General features: G+C 38.0%; 1 protein-coding gene across 1 annotated transcript in view; it reads right to left on the bottom strand.

Annotated features, from left to right (window-relative positions):
* The window catches only part of FOXP2 (forkhead box P2), a 616,164-nt gene that overhangs the window by 407,887 nt on the left and 191,916 nt on the right, over nt 1–16,361 (bottom strand). The window contains exon 4 of the mRNA XM_044981101.1: nt 11,139–11,222. The gene's annotated coding sequence lies outside the window, so the exon portion shown is untranslated. The remainder of the gene's footprint in view (nt 1–11,138; nt 11,223–16,361) is intronic.

Here is a 16,361-nt window from a genome sequence, read left to right on the forward strand (position 1 = left end):
CTGCCATTGCTCTGATGGAGGGAGAGGCAACTGACGACATGGCTTACAGAGAATTAAAATCAACAAAAGGGACGGCTTTGCATCAAGGAGAAACATAAATAACTGTCACACTGAATGGCCCCCTCAAAGATTGAACTCAAAACCCTGGGTTTAGCAGGCCGTTGATTTCACAAAACAAATCGGGTCAATTTCTTGTTTTGATCCACTCCATCTATCTTTTACATCTTAGGGTGGCAGCAGACGGTGCAGTATGACTGCTAGCCATGGTCATGTCTGCCAGGCGCCCCGACCGACCTCACCGAGGATGGCTAAAAGAGCACCCAGGAATACGACAACGATGGCTACCAATAGGAATGCACTGTCTGCTGCCAAAAGGCAATGAGCTGCTGCTGTGTAGCAATGCAGTCCCACTTCTGCCAGCACCCAGGAGACGTACGGTGACAGTGAGCTGAGCAGGCTCTATGCTTGCCGTGGTATGGCATCTGCTCAGGTAACCCAGGAAAAAAGGCGCAAAACGATTGTCTGCCATTGCTTTCACGGAGGGAGGGAAGGAGGGGACTGACGACATGTACTCAGAACCACCCACGACACTGTTTTTGCCTCATCAGGCATTTGGATCTCAACCCAGAATTCCAATGGGCAGCAGAGACTGCGGGAATTGTGGGAAAGCTACCCACAGCGCAACGCTCCGGAAGTCGACACTAGCCTCGCTACTGTGGACGCAGTCCACCGACTTAATGCACTTAGAGCATTTTGTGTGGGGACACACACAATCGACTGTATAAAAAACCAACTTCTATAAATTCGACCTAATTTCGTAGTGTAGACATACCCATTGTTTACTTAGTTACAGTACATATAACTCAGCAGAGGGAAGCTGGCTTGACTGAATTTCTGCAAGGAGAGATATTATTACTGACTTCGTAAATTACAGAAAAAGAAAACAAACTCCAACCAGGAGACACTCAGGGAAAGGTAATTCATCCAATTCCCCTGTCACACTTGAGAAACAAAACCCATGCCACTGCACTTCCTCCATGCTTTCAATACATAGTGTATTGCAAAACTTTCCCCCCAAGGGGTGTCTTTTCTGAGCTCCCCAAATCTATTTCCTTCAGGCATAGTAAGGAAAATTTGTCCCTCATTAGGGACAGACACCCAGTTTACAGGCTCTGATAGGATGATGATGTCTGTTGTATGAAATATCAAAATTCTCAGCCTGTGGCTTTAAATAGGAAATGAAGATCAAGTCTTGAAAAAACAATTGTCTAAAAGTAGAAAAAAAGCCTTTGACTGGGTTGAGTATATTTTTTAAAATAAAATTTACTGTAAAAATAAAATGGATTTGGCTGACTTTTTGCCAAAAAATAAAAATGATATATGACAACAAAGCCAAAAGCAGTTGCAAGTGGAGATATGAGAAATAATTTCTGTCTCTTCTCCACTGTGACATATTCATAGAACCTTTATTAAGAATTAGATAAGTTCATGGAGGTTAGGTCCATCAATGGCTGGTAGCCAAGATGGTCATGGTTTAATTCCCATCCTTCAGGTCTATGTAAATCTCTGGTTGACAGAAGCTGGGACTGGAGAACAAGGGATAGATCACTGGATAATTGCCCTGTTCTATTCATTCCCTCTGAAGCATTTGGCATGGCCAATGCTGGAAGACAGGATACTGGGATAATGGACCATTGGCCTGACCCGGTTTGGCCATTCTTACGTCTACTCTAGAAGAAAATTTCTGGACATTAGAGGCATACTGACATAGGATAATAAACTACTGATCATGTGTATTATACCTTCCTATCCAACCATTATCCTCCGATACATGTACCCACAATCTGACCAAAATAATAAAGAAGTTCAGCACCATGTCAAGCTGCATATTCAACTTCAGAAATATAAGAATTCCCATATGCATTTCAGCAAAGTTTACAGCAACTGTTCACTCAATTTCCCCCTTTAAATGTACTAAAAATGAGCTGAAATATCAGTCCATTTAACACCTACCATATTTAGCTGTTAAATATTCCCCTGATGCTCTCCAGAAATGAGGAAAAAAGCTAATGAATGTCAGCAACTCTATCTTAGCAAGAGAGAATGTATAAATATTGTAAAAGTGTTTTGTTTCCTGGGTTACATTATCTCTTTTGTACACTCTCAGGTTTTGTGACCAAGTTATTCTTGAAAATCAACTAACTGCTGTCCAAATTCAAGCAGGGCAGAAAACTGAAGTATGACAGAAAGATACCTTTACTTGTGGCTAAGCCCCCCAAGACAGAAGAGTTATTGGAAAGACATGCTACTTTCTTATTGTACTGTACATAAGAACAGCCATACTGGGTCAGACCAAAGGTCCATTTAGCCCAATATCCTGTCTTCTGACAGTGACCAATGCCAGGTGCCCCAGAGGGAATGAACAGAACAGGTAATCCCCTGTTGCCCATTCCCAGCTCCTGGCAAACAGAGGCTAGGGACACCATTCCTGCCCATCCTGGATAATAGCCATTGATGGACCTATCGTCCATGAATTTATTTGTTTTTCTTTTTTGAACCTATTTTTATATGTAGGTCTATTCTCATAAAAACAACAAGGAGTCCAGTGGCACCTTAAAGACTAACAGATTTATTTGGGCATAAGCTTTTGTGGGTGCAGATGCATGGAGTGAAAATTACCATCTGAAGAAGTGGGTTTTTTTACCCATGAAAGCTTATGCCCAAATAAATCTGTTAGTCTTTAAGGTGCCACAGAACTCCTTGTTGTTTTTGTGGATACAGACTAACACAGCTACCCCGATACTTGACATCTATTCCGACAGATTCCCAATGAGTAAACAAGAATAAGGTCCTAATCCTATTACTGATTCACTGAGGTTCCATGCAGGTACAGCATTTCACCCACACACTGTCAACTGTGGGATCAGAGCAACATAATGCACAGATATAGCATCTTCTCCTTCTCTGGATGGCTCGGACTCAAATAAAGGGCTTCCTTAATCCTTCCTCTCCTAGGTCCTTGAAATATTGAACATGTAACTTTTAAATTGTTCATTGGATTGGTCTACTGGGATACAGAGCTTTTCACCTCCAGTTCAAATCCAGTCTGGTTGGTAGTGACTGAAAGCTATTACCATCAGATAGTTGTTTTGTAGCCAATGTCACAGCAGAACTGCTGTGGAAGCATCGAGCATTTGGCCAGACACCTGTTGCCACCATCATCACAGAAGCAACAGAGAGGCAAGATAGCTCTTCTCAGAGATTATCTGATGCAAGGGACAGGGTTATAGGTAGCAATGACTGGAATTTTTTTCTCAAAAATATGACACAAGAGGAGGAAAAATTGACAGCACTATTCAAATTTTTCTATCAGCTTTAGTCACAGTGGTGATGTTGAAATCCTCCACTGGTTCACTAGAAAGATGGTGCGACCTATACTATCCCTGCCACTGATCACTCCAGCAGAACCTCACTGTTATGTACATCAGTTAACAGTAAAACTGGAAATCCCTTCTCAGTGTTTATTTCCAATTTACCAACTCTTGACTGTATGTTATTTTCAAATAACTCATTCATAACTGTAATTCTTCAAAATTAGCCCAGATTACATTGTCATTGAGTACCATTCACAGTTTCTGGTTACAAAACATTTGAATTTTCTGTTCAAAAGTATAATTTATTCAGATGATTGTCTAACTCAAAATAAATTAATTAGATTTTGTTAACGTTTAAAAAAAATCAAAGAAAACTGAGCAGAGAACAAGCATTAAAAATGTCAGTTCAAAAAGACTTTTTTTAAAAATATTATTAATGTTTGAAAATAAGGGTTTAGAATGCAATTATCTTCACTTTTTCAAAAAAAAGTTTTATTTATTATATTACACTGTTTAGTGTCTGGATTTTATATAACTCATCATATTAAACTATCCACAATATATCCTGGCCACCCCTCTCTCTGCTGGAGTCCAATTAGCTCCAGTGAAATCACCAGTGCGAGCAAAGTGACCAAGATTCAGTGCCATCCAGATAAAGATTAGGAATACTCAATATTAAAGCTCATGTGCCATCACTCTTTCACAATTATGTATTGGTTTACTTCTAAGACTAACTGGGGCATATTATAAAAGCTTATCCACATCATATCTTTACCTAAGAGAAATTCTGTGAGTGCATTTGTGTATTCTTGACTGTACATTGTCTGTAACAATGGCTATTATCAATTTTTCTTTTACTGTATTGCATTACACAGTTTTAAAAAAATACTACAATCCCATTGTAGCTGTTTATTTGTAATAGTCACAAACTGCATTACTGTTTAATTAAATCCATAAAAAAGTTTTATATAAAATCCACCATTTAGCACTATCCCACAGAATCAGTTTCCCAAAGAACGAGTTTACTGTTATTTAAACTTGAAGACTGTACAGTGTAATGTAAAAATATGTTCTTTTTATTAAATTCTAGAAAGCTAGTGATCCACACACTAAGTCTTACAAGCGCAATAAGAAAAATTTCAGCACAATACACCTTTCTGTTACAAAAAAGAAGGAAAAATAAAGCGTCTCGTAAGAAAAGTAACATTTGAAGCAAAATACAAATTTAATTGGAGACTATGCTAAATGTTTTCAACTATTACAATTTTTGGTAAAAACATTAATATTTCAAGCTCAAACACAGCAGACCCTTTTTCCTGGTATATTGTGCATAAAAAAGCATTCCCGTCTGCTTCAACGCTTTGTCTTTTTCATGGGCTTAAACCTGTCAAATTATTCCATTTGATTTCAGAGAATTCTCATATGGCAATCTATTTTATTTACTTTATCTTCAATAAAATGGTTCAGTGAGCATTAGCAACTATGAGACACAAGTTTCAATCAGTCGTCTGGCGAAGGCGTCAATCTACATTAGACCTACTGTGCTGTGAGTTGCAGCTAGAAAGCTGGAGTAAGACAGGGCAACAGTGAATGAGTGAGCAAGGCCTAATAAAGCAGCAATGAAGAGAAAGAAAATTCTCCCTAGACACTACAATACACTGCTTATACAATACGGGTGCCTAGTTCAACACACCAGTAGCTTCTTAATACAGCTGACAGCTAAAAAGGGGCTCCAGACTCTAACTTTATTTTACATGACAACTACAGTAATAGCCCTCTATTCTCAAGCAAGCAACATTTAAAAACGTGTATTCCAGTCAGTTAAAAACTATGCATTTATGTCAGACACAGCAAGGAACTCTAAAAACATTTAAGAATTTAAGATATCTATCATCTCTTCCATAACAATTTTATACAATTACTGGGACAACAGCATTTTTCAACATGCTTTCCCCTACCGATTTCTATGCCATTTTAAATATAGCTATTGGATTAGATATAAACCACAAAATAATCAGTGTGTTTGAGCAACAACTCATTTCTGAAGATATCATTAAGGACTAATTCTAAAAATTGTAGGGCATCACTCCTAGATGCCATGAAAATGTCTCCCAGAGCACAAACTTTGTAATAAGTGATGCAAGTTCATATTTGATATGGGCTGTAAAAAGCAGATTATTGTAATAGTGCTCTTTCCAGCAAATCAGACCATTAAGAATGTACTTAATGTTCAGATGAATTGAAAAGCAGGCCAGTTAAAATCCATATTTTGCTACTTTGTATAATCATAGCAAAAATTTACTACCTAGTAGTTCCAGGCCACAAATTTGATTTTATAAATGTAAACTACTTTTGATTTTGACAAAAGAAAGTTGCCTTCGCTTTAAGATTCCATTAAAAATGTTTCAATAAGTTCCTAAAATATCAGTAATTTGCAGCTGACTACTATTATCTTGCACAGATAATTCAAAATGTTACAATAAACGGGTCCTTCTTTTATCTACAAAAAGATTCTAACAAAAAGTAAAGTATTGTTTTTATGTTTCTATTCTTGCTTGGTAGCAATTAGAGTTTAGCTACAGCCCACCCAATTATTTTTGGGGAAAGAAGTCCAATATTTTTCTTTTAGCATTATCCCTATTCCCCTCCCCTCCGATTATGTTGTTATCACAGCAATCACATTCTGGCCAGGAACATGGAATGTGTAGCTTCCTTTGAGGATATAGTTCATGCCACTCCATAAACCAGCTGGCAGACTTGCTCATAATCCCCTGGAGACCAAAAGCTTCACACCTCTGTAATGCACCTGATCGCCAACAAATCATGAGTCCTTGCATAGCTTCCAAGTCCAAGTCTATTGCAAGGGAACTACAAGTGATGTCCCTTCATCCCGGACATGCCAATATTATACTGTTTATGCTGAAAATGTAGAGACGGATAGTACTTGGTAAGTAAAGAGAGTCTAGAAATGCAAAGAATACAAAATTGTATATGGGTTATACTGTTAGTTATGTAGTGTAATCAGTACTGTAGCTGAAATATAGTGCACAGCAATAGGAAATACCCCAATTTAGAAAGTTCCTTAAGTCTTTTTCTCAAAGCACCTTTTCAACGTAGAAGATCATGAAGCAGATGCAGCTGGACCCCAATGGTTCCTCCTGTTAAAACTAAAAGAAAGACTCACAAGAGGGATGGCACATTTAGACAAGCTGGATCAGCTCCCAGGCCAGGAATGGCTCACTGCAAGTACCTGCTGCCATAACATTATATGCCACTCAGAAGGCCATTCACCCAAAAAAGGGCATTACAACTCTGAATGGAGAGGCTATTCAAGGGGGAAAACGCAGTCCCTAAAGCAAAGGGCCCCTTCTGGGTTGGTTTTCAATTACAGCACAAACTGGCATGAAAAAAAATACAGTGAGGCTCTTTAAAGAGGACAAACAAAAAGATACGGGACATGTCCCAAAGAGCTCACAATCAAAATTCAAGTGCAAGACGGTAAAGTTGGGTTAACAAAGAGAGATGGTGGGATAAGGTTGAAGAAAGATTACAACGAGAGGGTGATTATTTGTTTAAAGCACGTGCACATTTTGATGGGTCAGTTAACCCTTTTTGTAAAGAAATCGTGATTATTGCCTCACTTCTAAGAAGAATTGTGTAAAAATCAAGCCTGAAGGAGGGATTTGAATGAAGTGACTTTTTGCATCAGAATTGGAAGGGAATCCCATAAGCAAGAAACGGTGTACATCAAAAGACAAATAGATCATTCCTGATGCAAACTCAGAATCTCATGCACACCAATGTTAGACATTCTACAGTACGCAACACTCTGCAATGCACCCATAAGCATTTTTGTGCAAAGGGAAGCCAGAGCTTGAAAACTAAGCTTTCAACTGTCACAGTTCTAAAGACAGAGGTATGTTCCTCTGTGAAGAGGGAAAATTGTGTAGCCACCCTGGTTTTTAAATCCAGTCTGAAAACTGAAAGCATTTTTTCCCAATTTTCCCCATTTTTGTCTAAATTTCAAAATTTTCCAACCAGATATGCTGTTTTTCAGTTAAGTGGTTTGTTCTGAGGCAGGCACTACAAGTACAATAAAAATTTACACCTAAGTAGGATGTCCTTCTGATGCTCATCTATTCTATCAGTATAAAGAAACTGTGTTCTGTCCCTTAGACACTCCAGAAATGTAAATGAGGAATGGAAGAACTTGCATTCAAAATTTACCATTTTTTCCTTTTTGAAAAACCACCTTAGGCCCTCCCACGTTACTGCAAGAAATAAAAAAACCTTTTACTGGAAAAGCCAAATACATTTTGGCTTTCTGTACATAAAACAATTTTGTATTGATTGTATTTAACTGCAAGTTATGGGCAAAAACAGACTGACCTCTGTTGGAAAGGAAACAGAATAATAGTTATTTTCATCCATATGTGGTAGGACTGCCTTAAAGTCCAGACATTTTGGAATTTAACAAAATTATATTGCCAAACTATAATAGCTACACAAGTCAGTATTATTGCTTTTCTGGCATTACTTGGTGCAGAACATGGTAAATCTCCAGAAAAACAGTCTTTTTTTTTTTTTGGCTGAAATTGCTGTTGTTGGCTGACCAGATTGTAATTGCAGCATGCCAGTGTAACAAGTATATTCCTACCATAAACAAACAGTTCTCCAGAATATGGGACATTAACTATGGAGAAATTGACTAATACACCTCTCACAAAGACACGTGGTTGGTAAATACAGAGAATTTTCCATCATCGCTTAGAAAGTAGAGTGTTTGATCTGCTTTGTGTCCTAAACTTTTCTGCACTGGATAGCATACACGGTAGCTTGAAAAACAATAATAATTAAAAAAAACCATCTTGTACATGCAGGACTACTTTTAAATGTGTAACATATGTAGATTCCATATTTCTGTGCTATACCCCAATCCTATGACTATGTTCATTATAAAGTGATTCACACTGTGTCCTGATCTACCTGACTGTTAAAGCTTCATTTCTTGTACTATTCACCATGGGTGATACTATCATATTTGCCTAGTCCTTTAGGCTTCAGCCCAGCACTTTATGCCATTGGGCATTGCTTGCCTGAATCAACAGGATGGGGACAGAGTGAAAGAAATGAATTTCTCCCCCTTACCAGCCAATGGGTGAAGAGAGCAACAATGGCAGCACTGTCCCTTTTTAGCCATCACTATGGAGACCAGCAGCACCAACATGACTGACTAGCTGATCTTCAAAAGAGGCAGACTCCAGCACTAAAAGGAGGGGGCAGGGCTATGATGGTGACATCACTTGCTGCTGCCCTCAACTGGACGAGTTTCATGTGACCAGATATAGTGTTCCATTGGCCACCTAGTTACTATAGTCACCATAAGACCAAGACCAAGGCAGAGATCCTGTCTTTTTCCTCCTTCCTGTGCTTCTAAAGATTTTCCCCACCCACCTGCCCTCTCATTCATCGAAGCAAGATTCAGGATGTCTTTTTTATTCATCACAGATTCAGGGTTGGGTCGCTGTACAACTGCAAGGTGGAGGTGATGGTGGAAGTAGGGGGTGGGGAACATTGATGCTGTGGATCCCGTTCGTTACTGAGTTTAATGGTGTGTATTTGTATCAGGTTCTTGGTTATTATGTTTACTTCAGTTTGTTCGTGAGCTTCTAGTCAGTTTTTCACCCCCTTCCTGTAACAGTGTCATTACAGTTTCTAGGTTTGCCAGCTGAGGGTGGCCATTAGTAGTTACAAAGGGATCAATGAATGAGCCAATTAGCATAGGGGGGTGAATCCAAGAGCTCCCAAAACTGGTGAGTTTGGGAACAAGAGAGGAAGAATTGTCCAGTGGTTAGGACACTAGCCTAGGACTTGGCGAACCTGATTTCAAGTCCCTGATCTGCCTCAGACTTCCCGTGTGACCTTGGACAAGTCTCTCTATGCCTCAGTGCCCTGCCCATAAAATGGAATGAATAGCACTTCCCTACCTTACAGAGGTGTTGAGAGAATACATATATGCTACTGGGCCTATTTCCTTTAATGGTGCCTTGACAAGGTGTGCCTGGGTGAGACAAAGAGGTCCAATGGGGAGGGAGTTAGAGAAGGTCCTATTGGAGTCAAATTGTAAGGGCTCCTTTCTGTCAGGCACCAGTTGCTCTTTGTTTGGTATCTATAAATAAATTTGTTGGTCAACTAATAAAATTACCATGTATGTGTCTTCCTTTCACTGTGTCTACAGCAATACATATGCAACTGAAACACAGAATGTCTTAAAAGAATTCCTTGTGGCCGTTCCAGACATAGGTAATTCTAAAAGAAACATGGGAGGTTTCATAATCTATCATTTGCATACCAATTCCCTCTGAATGCTTTTCCAGATCTACCTATCTTAGAGTCCTTATCTGGCCACCATTACTGAAGTGCCTCACAATCTTTAATGTATATACCCTTCCAGGATGCTTCTGAGGCAGGGAAGTACTATTATACCCATTTTACAAGTGGTGAACTGAAGCACACAGAGACCAAGGGACAGATTTTAAAGGTAGTTAGGTACCTGAAGATGCAGATAAGCGCTTTCAAAAATCCCACTAGGCACTTACGTACCGAACATGCAATGATAATCCCACTAGGCACCTACCTGAATATTTTAGGCCCCTACAATATCTTAGAAATTGTCTCTAAGTGATTTGCTCTATAGCTAACCATGGAATTGAATATGGGTCTCCTAATCCGAAAACTAGTGCTCTAACTGCTGGACCCTCTGTCTGAGGCATCTTGAGAGCACCAGTGCACAGGGTACATAAATCTCACAATCAGAACATGTGAACTCATGGCCCTTGAATTCAAGAAGTAGTGTCTGTTCCCAAATGAATATAGGGTACAGGTATTTCAAGAAAGCGGTGATGTCCAAGCACAGGGATTCATTGTATTCACATACTAAAAATGTTTTTAAATATATATTTTAGTATAAAAGATTTTTCTGACCAAGACAGTTTAATTATCTTGTTGCTCAAGCAGCTGGTGTCATGAAGCCATACACTGAAACTCCACTTTAACCTCTCAATATCCAAGAGTATGCAATCAAACTTTAAAAGACAAAATACTTTTCTTCAATTACAAATGTATCATTTTGTTGGGATTTAGTGTGCTCTAAACATTCTTTATTTAAAACAAAACTAAACCAATTGTACAATTCCATAAGTGTTGCTACACAAGGACTCACAGTAAATGCCATGTGTAATCAAAGCATTTCGTATGAAATAATATATTGCTTCTTGACAGAAATATCATAGAAATACAAAATAATTTTCTTTTTCAGCTTCTTCCACAAAAGCTATAGGACGAATGTGCCAGCTTTTATAACTGAAGCATCACTGTGGTTATTACTGCCAAAAAATCATTAGTGATTCTTAATTTCTATTAACCACATTCAACTCTTCTTCAATCTTCCAAATGAATTGCTGAAAGATTTACATTTTGCAACTGAGGTTTGTGGGAGGGGCTGAAAAATGAGAAAAAGGAGAGGGCGATGGGATATGAAGAGTGGGAAAGAGGGAGGCCATCCTTCCCTTCCTGCCACACTTTACAACTCCTCTTGCTCGACAGTCTAGTCTTTATACAAGTAGTAATACATCTCTGTGAATCATAGTAAGCAGCATGGGGTCAGCTGAACAAGGATTGGTAAACCAGGGACAGTGATGGTAGGGGGGGAAAAAGCTACAAGCAACATCATTTATAGATTTTCAGTGTTTGAACTGTACTCACCTCCTTCTTCTAGGCCTTAAAAAGATTTCCTTATTTCAACCTTGAACTGGAGTGGTGTCTGAGATCAATTCCAGCATCACCTGCCTGATAAAACAAAAGAAAACTATGTGTAGCTAATATATATTTATCTATTATATGCAAAATGCCCCGATTTACTTTATCACATTACATAACTAGTTCCAGATTTCCATGTGGTGATTAGTAAAAGGGTTGGTAGGAAAGTGATGGGAGGTATTGTTTTCTGTTCTTCAGACAGTTTGATAAAACAGTATTGTATCAAAGGCTGTGCAAATTAAATGGGACAGTTCCCCTCCTCACACCACTGTACACAAAGAGTAACTCCATTCCAGTCAGTATATTGACAGCAGTTTTTTAAAGTGTGTAAAAGGCCCAATCTCTCTACCTAATCTTGTGCACCTTATCCTATACATGCTAGTATATCTGGACAGTCAAAGCACATCACTAACCAGAGCTTCTACAAGGAGGAAACTTCCTAAATCAAGCTCCACCATCCTTGATTGTCAATGTTCTCTTTAAAAAGAACAGGAGTACTTGTGGCACCTTAGAGACTAACAAATTTATTTGAGCATAAGTTTTCGTGGGCTACAGGCCACTTCATCGGATGCATAGAATGGAACATATAAGAAGAGTATATATATATATACACACACACACACAGAGAAGATGCCATACCAGCTCTAAGAGGCTAATTAATTAAGATGACCTGTTAATTAAGATGTTCTGTTTAGACTTACTGTTCTCCATTTAAAAGGAAGCTCAGTTCACCTGGATTTTTTAAACCACCCCTCATAATAGTATAACTTGGCATTAAAGGGAATCAAGATTCAGTTCTAGCTGTAACCTGAGTCTAGAGGGTACAGCCTGTATCAACAAGGCCTGCTGAGAAGGAAGATATAAAAGGACCTATCACCAAGAGTAGAGAGAAAGATCTGGCAGAGCAGGTACTTGGGAGACTCTACAATGGAACAGATGAAGGAGGACAGCAGAGTAAAGTGAAGAAGGAAGACATCATTTCCTAAGGAAAGCACACAGATCCTCAGCTGATTTAAATGATGTGATACCCCTGAAGTCAATGGAGCTATGCTGCATTATATCAACTGAGGATCTGGCCTACATATAGCATAATCTTGGCCTGCTTGCTCCTGAGACGCTTACCAGTATAAGTTATGGCTAGTTAAAAAAAAAAAGGGAGGGGGCAAGGGGAAGGCAGGGGACAAAAAACTAAAAATGAAGGAGCTAAGTTTGCATTTGTTATAGTTACATCTGTAAGAAGTGCTCATCCAAAGACCTGAGGACCGAACCATCACTATAACAGATATCATAAAAATATTTGAATTTTTTTTTTAAAAAGACCTGCACACTCTTTGAAACAAAGAGGTCTCACATCCATTTCAAAACCTGACCTCAAACTGTATCTGAGAAAAACAAAAACTGTTCTTAATTTAAAAATATTTGTATTAATTTTTATTACAGCTTTTCCAGATATTGAAATCAGGATGTAAAAATCATAATGTTTCTGGTTTTTGTTTCAAAACCTCATTTGGTATCAGCTTTTTGTGTGTCTACTTAAAACTATGGCAGTCATGGACCTGAATGATTCTAGTAGTTTCAGTTAAGCAACAAATCTATTGTATCCTCCCTCTGATTGAGCCAGCACATTCTATTCCTTAGTAGGTGGCAGGTATACCCATAATCTGATTGTTTACTTATTAGAAGTTGACAGTACTTATAAGGATATTATTTGTTCCATTCTTTGAGGTGTTGGAATTCATTTTGGCTCTACTTCCATATGAATTCTCTTTACAGCTTTCAAATGCAATTCACAAAAATTTGCCAATGTTTTAAAAGTACTTTGGCATAAGTTACAGAGGCCTAATATGGCAACCTTTCTTAATGCAAGTTGTCCCCAGTCAAGTAAGCAGTTCTACTGAACTCCATGGAACTGAGAGCCACTCACTTGAGCAAAAACTATTAATGTAAGTGATCCCAGAGTACCATTTACTTGTCACTTCTGACCACAAAAAGTTGGGTAATTTTAAGAAACATATATCATGTCATGGGAAGGAAAAATAATCTGCATAAATCAATAATTGGAGGTGGTAGAGAAATCAGAACAGAATTCTAATTAAATTCTGGTTAAATACAGACGATAAACCTTATCAGCTAAGATGTATAATAGTTAAGTTTGTCAACATAGCAAAGACAGACTTAGCTCTGAACCAACAGCTTGTTTCACATAGCTTCTCTCTTCTGACACCTTTACTCACATTGGGAAGTACATTGCTACATGAGTAGACCCATTAAAAAAAACAAAGGACTTCTTGTGGAATAAGATACTACTCAACATGAGCAAGAGTGGCAGGATTTGGACCTCAATTATGTTAACTGTTAGGGTTTTTGGAGAAGCTATTAGATAATTCAAAATTAAAGCCAAATCTCAGTATCTAGAAACAATATAACATCTCTTTAATGAACAAATATGATGCCTATGTGTTGTAGGAATTGTTGCCTGTGCTCTTCTTGTCTGTCTGTTGTCTCTGATCTTAGATTGTAAATTCTTCAGAGTAGAATTCTTTGTTTCTGTTATATGATCTGTGCCTAGTTAGAGTGTCTAGGTGTTGCTATAATAAAACAAAATAATACTATTAGATGTATGTGTTCTATCCCATAATCGTTATGGTATTATTTCAGCATATGCCCGCACAAATGAATTCCAGTAGTAGTCACTGAAGCAGCTCCATTCCTTAGTTTGGGAGAGTTCACTAGAGGGCAGCAGTGGGCAATTGCTTCTTTACCTCAAGAACTCTCCCGTCTGGTGAGCAAAGGTGAGCTCTTCTGCTGTATAAAGGGCCAAATTGCATATCCTCACTCCCACTGGTGGGTGGATATGTGCACAAGTAATCTGATTGATATCAGTGGGGCTATTTGCATAAGTAAGTACTCACCCATGGCAATAAAGGGTTCACAATCTGGCTCAAAGTTTGCAAATGTCGTAGGGGTGGATGCAAACCATGTTTCCCTATGTTTAGTTATAAATGTGTTTGAAAACATTTTCTAACATGGCTCAAGCCCTACTACACAAGATGATTTGAAACTCCGACTATTGTTAAGGAGACATACAGTATATAGGGCAAGATCCTTAGCTGGAGTAAATCAACCTAGATGCACTAGCTTCAGTGAAGTGCGGCTGATTTACATCAGCTGAGGATCTGGGTCATTAACTGTGTATCTCTTTCAGAAGCCTTCTAACATATGAACCTCCCATTCTATTGAATGTCTTTAATCAACAATTTTTAAAATATAATGCAAGGTAGCCCTTTGGATTAAGTCATAACTTCTATTATGTCAATACATATTTGTACTTTATTAAAAATATATTGTCCAATACATAGTCCAATACATTGTACAATACTCATGTAATGTGCCATATGCACTAAATCAGTGATAGAAACACGTTATTTTTAACATGCACAGTATCTGCTGTTGTAAGTTACATTTTCAAGGCATTAATCTATATTATAAAATATAGTTTAAAAAAGAAAGCAAATTTTAAATTATAAAAATTTAAAACAAAAAAAGAAAACATAAGAAAATATCCCTTTCCGTACCTCCTGAGTAAGACAATCCCCACAATAGGAAAAAAACCTCAGAGAGCCTTAACTACAGCAGCACTACTGGATGCCATTATAATTAACAAGAACATGCAAAATAAATTAATAGTTATGTTTTATAATCATGTCAAAGTGAAATGAGCCCATGAAGAGGCCTCAGTACTTAGGTGATCTCATTAGCCAATTTTTATGTGCTATTTTATATTACCACTCAGACAGCTGAAGGTTGTTTGCAGTGTTGTTGGAGCCGTGTTGGACCCAGGATATTAGAGAGACAAGGTGGGTGAGGTAATATCTTTTATACAGCTGAAGGTTGTATTTTGTCACTATAACAGTGGACCTGAATTTTAAACAATCAGTAATGTGAAGTAATATCTGACGCATATGAACTATTTTGGTAGTGCTGTACACAATTTTTTTTTCTCAACGTAGAAAAAAAATCATGGATGCTTCCTTTGAGATGCTTACCTTTCTCCTCCCTCCTTCCCCTCATTTTATACAAATTTGAATTACAGATCAGATTTCAGACATCTTATATTTTAAGGCCCTAGAAAACAATTTCAGATTTTCATGCATTTGAAATAATTTTCTGACCAAAATTTCTCCATTTAAATAAAGAGAAGTTCAGTCATGGAAATATTCAGGTTTAGTAAAAATGGTACCAATTATAGAACACTAGACAAATATTAATATTTCATATCTCGGGAGTCTCTCTGCTAGTAGAAATATTTTAAAGGCTGAGGACGGAAAGACCAATCATCAGCAATTTAGTGTATGTCCGACTCACATACAATTTGATTAATCTTTGTCTCTGATATGCATTTTATATATCATTATTTTTCAAGCTATATTTCCTAAAGATGAATAGGACATGGGTCACTGGAGAAAACAGTAGACCAGAACAAATAAATGACAGGTTCAGAGCAAACAAAACAAAATTGTCTGAATAGTTAGGTGTGCATGTTAAACCAGCCCTTAACTTGCATGATACGTACATACGTGATAGATAACTCATTTTCTGTAAATGCATACTTTATTGTATGCAATACACACAAAATCGCACTCTCCACTTGTATATGTATATGAATTCTCTTATGACTCTCATGCTACTGCTTAGTGACCTTCTGCCATACTGTGTGTGTGTGTGTGTTTGAGACTAAAACAAATCAGTCCTAGACATCTTTTGTGTTTTGTAAACTCCCATAAAAAGAGCACAGTAGCATCAATGCAAAGAACTATCACTAGTCATTCAAAGGGATGCAGCAAAAGCAGTAAGGAGAAATTTCTTATGTTTTGTCCCTATGGGTGTTTTGTCCCTATGACACTTCCGAGCAGTAACTCAACAAGGTGGATGCTGAGGAGACAAGTCCATGATGGTTTGGAGGACTGCATCACCAAAGGTAGTATTATCCCTGCAAGCAGGAAAGATGACACAATGCAAAAGTGTGAATGGAAGATCAAGTTGCAATCCTACAGATTTCTGTTATGGGAACCTCTTTCAGTAGAGGTATAGATCTGGACTGAGCGCTAGTAGAGTGTGCTGTCACTGTATGAGGGGGCTGCATCCCAGAGGATTCTTAACAGGTTAAAA

The sequence above is a fragment of the Mauremys mutica genome, chromosome 1 (genome assembly GCF_020497125.1).
Source record: "Mauremys mutica isolate MM-2020 ecotype Southern chromosome 1, ASM2049712v1, whole genome shotgun sequence".
Taxonomy (NCBI): domain Eukaryota; kingdom Metazoa; phylum Chordata; order Testudines; family Geoemydidae; genus Mauremys; species Mauremys mutica.